This window comes from Ovis aries, chromosome 20 (assembly GCF_016772045.2).
Source record: "Ovis aries strain OAR_USU_Benz2616 breed Rambouillet chromosome 20, ARS-UI_Ramb_v3.0, whole genome shotgun sequence".
Classification (NCBI taxonomy): Eukaryota; Metazoa; Chordata; class Mammalia; order Artiodactyla; family Bovidae; genus Ovis; species Ovis aries.
Genome location: NC_056073.1, coordinates 37,380,567 through 37,385,191, shown reverse-complemented (window position 1 = coordinate 37,385,191; position 4,625 = coordinate 37,380,567).

Below are 4,625 nucleotides of genomic sequence, written 5' to 3'. Positions count from 1 at the left end.
GGAGAAAATGTTACTTCTCAAAAGGCTAAACACTTTAAAGATTAAAAACTTTCAAAAAGCCAGCATTCCTAGAGGGCTTCCCTGGTGGCTCAGATGGTAAAGAATCCGCCTGCAATTCGGGAGACCTGGGTTCGATCCCTGGGTTGGGAAGAACCCCTGGAGGAGGGCATGGCAACCTACTCCAGTATTCTTGTCTGGAGAATCCCCATGGATAGAGGAGCCTGGTGGGCTACAGTCCATGGGGTCGCAAAGAGTCGGTTACGACTGAGCAACTAAGCACAGCACAGCAGGAGGATAGAAACCATTTATATGAAAAGAAAGGAAGAAGAAGAAAGACATGAACTGGAAACTCTATAAAGTTAAACTGGTGCCCAGAGTTCCCTTGAGGGCAAGTGTAGTAGACTCCAGTGAACAATCAGGAATTCCTTGGCAGGCCAGTGGTTGGAACTCAGAGCTCTCACTGCTGGGGCCCTGGGTTGGATCCCTGGCCAGGGACCTAAGATCCCACAAGCTGTGCGGCACAGCCAAAAAAAAAAGTGTAAGTGAACAACCAGAGAACCTGACATAGATTTTGGATACGCAATGACACTTATCCTCCAAATATCTTCCTAGGTTGTACATTTAAAAGAATCAAATCTCTGCACTTAAAAACCTTCATTCCTGTCTATTAAACATAATATTAAAACTGTGCAATAAGTAATTTCAATGACAATGTTATTACCTAGTGGTATGTAAAATAAGTTTTTTTATGAAATTTTTTTTTCTGTTTCAACTAATTCATATTAGGCTTGTGTATTAAGCTAGCTGTTCGACTCTAGGTAGTAATTCAAGTAGCTTCATGAAGTTCGATGAGCATTAGCTGCCTAGATGGTCTATTCTGTACTGTGTACTCTGGTCCTTTTCTAGCAAGGTAGAAAATACTTGATCGTTGCCACTAGAGGGCAAATAGCCTCTGGACTCCTCTTGGACCAAAGAGCATCTCAGTCCCAGACAGTCGAAGTTTTCAGTTTCTCATAGAACCTAGTCTTAAGCCTTACACTGCCAACTCTTAGTCAATCCACAGGCTCAGCAAGCTAAGACCTCTAAAAGTCAAGATTTACCATTTTACCAAATGGTCCCATTTGGGATTATACATCTTTTCCTTGAGTGCCCTAACTCCTAACTTTCTTATCCTAACCCTTTCTGATCTCAATCTTAAACCACACTACTCTGCCAGCAAGGTAACCTAACCTCACACCATTCAACAGCAATCTTAGACCTTCGAGGGGCAGAAAAGCCCTCTCCCATCTGATTGATTTCTGATTGCCTTTCCAATCTCATATCCTACTACTCCCACTTGTACCAGTTCAGAATTACTCACAGTTCCTTAAACCTGCCCTTGTTCATGCCCTTGTGTCTTTGCTTAGGCTTCTAAATGCCAGCACTGCCCATCACATATTATGAAGACTCAGCTCAGATATTACTGATGAGAAGCTTTATAGTCCTGCTCACCCTTATTCCTTTTACTTAGCGACAGATTTCATTTCTCCATCCTGTTTGCTCCTCCAGCATCTAGCAGACACCTCTGTTAACAATGCTAACTCTGCTACTGTGATTATGTCTAGCAGAATATATGCATGTTCATTCTGTTCTGAAATGTAAACTCAGCTGTTTTGTCTTTTCTGCATTAGAAGTTGCTAGGGGTTCTAAAAGAAAGATGAATGCAAATAACTCCCCTCCTCTCCAGGAAGCAGAGACCAGGCAATTGTGGGTTTTAAAGACTGAGTTCTTTCTGCCCTTGAGTAAGGAGGTACAAGATTTCTGCTGATGAAAATTTGGACTTCATTGCTAGTTTTAAAAAGCAATTAGGACTTTTGGCATAAAGAAACATTTGGAATTCTGGAGAGGCTGAGGTAGACCGAAAATGGTCCAGGGAGGCCAAATATCATTGCCCAGAGCCAGGAAAGTGATTTGAAATGCAGCTGCTGCCTGGAGGTGCCTCGTGGGTGGGCTTAGAGAAGAGCCCCTGATGATGGGCAGTGATGATGTACTCGGGAGCAGTGCTGAATAAACCCTGCACGGCCCTCCCCAAAGGACTGTCTAGTTGAGTGGGCACTCTGCCTTAACTAGAAAAATAATCGCAAGATGTGATTCTCAGCCTATGATCAAGTCTTTTTATTTTTTAGGCAAACACAGACTATTCCTAAAAACAAAGATCACTTATCATGGTGATCACTTTGGAATGTGTAAGAGTATCGAGTCACTATGTTGTACACCTGAAACCAATAATATTGTAAGTCAATTATATTTCAATAAAGAAAAACACCCAAAAAACAATTGTTGACAGTCATGGAAAATAAGGAGTATCTAAGAAATCAGTCAAGAGGAATCTTAAGGAGACATGACAACTCAGTATGAAGTGGTGTTCTGGATCAGATCCTGGAACAGAAAAAGACTTAAATGAAAACTAAAGAAGTGTAATAAAGGCTTCCCTCCTAGCTCAGTCGGTAAAAAAAATCTGCCTGCATGCAATGCAGGAGACCTGGGTTCGATTGCTGGGCCGGGAAGAGCCCCTGGAGAAGGCAATGGCACCCCACTCCAGTGTTCTTGCCTGGATAATTCCATGGACAGAGGAGCCTGGCAGGCTACAGTGCATGGGGTTGTAAGAATCGGACACAACTTAGCAACTAAACCCCCACCACCAAAGAAATGTGATAAAGTGTAAACTTTAGTTAATCACAATGTACCAGGATTGATTGGTGAATTACATTTATATATGATATCAAGGTTAGATGTTAATAATAGGGGAAGCTAGTGTGGGGTATATGCAATCTCCCTTCTATCTAATGACCCTGTAAATCTAAAACTGTTCTAAAAGCTAACGTTTATTTTTTAAAAAGAAGGAAGGGGACGAGGAGGGGAGGAGAGAAAGAAAAACACAAACTAACCTGTGAGAATGTCTCAAAACCTTTAGGAAACGGGACACACCCTGGGCACCTGGACCCATGAGTGCCTTGATTGTAGACAGATTATGGTCAGATTATGCTGATTGATATCCCCAAACCCTGGTTTTAATAAGTTACCAATGCATAATTATTAAATTAATATTTCTTTCCAGTAAGAGAGTAGCAAGAGGTAGTGAAGAGAATGTTTTGTGTGTGTGATAAATAAAACTGCAAAATGTATTTTGTTTACTTAAGCTGATAAAAAAAAAATTTGTAGGACTATCCAGTTCCACAGTGTTTGCCCTCTTAGAGTTTTGTATGAATAACTAGTAATAGTATCTTAGTGCAGAAAATAAATTCCATTCTTTAAGAATATTGTCATTTTTCTGATGTTAATTAACTTGGAGGAAAACCATCCTTATCATAGTGAGATGTTAAAATTGAGGTAGAAAATACATAGAGATCAGATACAAAACATCTAAATAGCTTTAATAAAGAGCAAAGTTTCAGGGTTTTTTTTTTTTTTTTCATATAAAAGGAAGCAAACGTGTTACAGTTCTCTTAAGCACTAATATTTGAAGTACATAGATTGAAAATGGAATGTACTTATATAATATGTTTTTGACATAAAATTGTTCTCTGTTTTTTTAGTTTAGTGAAGACCTCTTGGAAAATGACACATCAAAAAGCATTTTATCCATGATATATATTTCAATATAATTTGTAATAGAGACTTTTCTCAAAAATTTGCATATCTCATGATATTTGTCAATATGGTATAGTTTAATAGAAATGTACACTTAAAAGAAGAGAGTGTGGAAGAAAGAAAAGATGGCCTCAAAATTAAGGTTTTAGATCATTATCTATTCAAAAGCTTTTCCTCTGCCAGTATTCTGTGCATTGACTGAAGCAGTTGGGGGTCTTGCTGATGACTCAGGACCCCGCTAAGCTGTCTTGCTTATCACGAGGGAGGCTATCTAACACAAATATAAAGCTGTAACCCTTTCTCCTTGGCAAGGAAGTAAAAAAAAAAAACCTAATAGATTTTTAGTTTGAACAGGTAACTCCTACTGATATTTTATTCTGGACATATTGTGAGAAAAGTAAAAAGGTCATTTTTTGGCACTTTCAGGATAAATTTAAATCACTGATGTTTTAAAATAGACTCACTTTCAGATAGATATTAACATATATTCAAGAAAATATATTAATTCTAGATGATGATAATTAATGATATGAAGCTGATTCTGTTTCTCTCCAAAAATAAAATAAGAGGAATGAAGAAAAGGAGAGAATGCAGAAATGCACATGGTGGGAAGAAATAGGGTGGAAGGGGTTCTAGGTGGGTTAGAGAAGAAACAAGAGAGGGTAAAGACATCTCTGTGCCAATAACTCTATGGTTCTATGGTGCTTGAGAAATTCATACGCATTTTCTAATTTTCTTCACAATATCAACAAATCAATTCTTATCCATATTTTAGAAATGGGACATTCAGAGAGTTTAGTAACTGGTCCAGGGTCACTCACAGTAAGAAGAAGATTCAGATATCAAACCTAGATTTCCTTGATCCTGTAGACTATGGAACCCAGTATGCCATCTCTCAGCATTTCCATATCAAAACTTTTCAGGTATGATTTTTAGGTTGGAGGCTTTGTTAGGTTAATTCCTATATGTAAGAGCTCTGGGAGGTCCAAGTCATT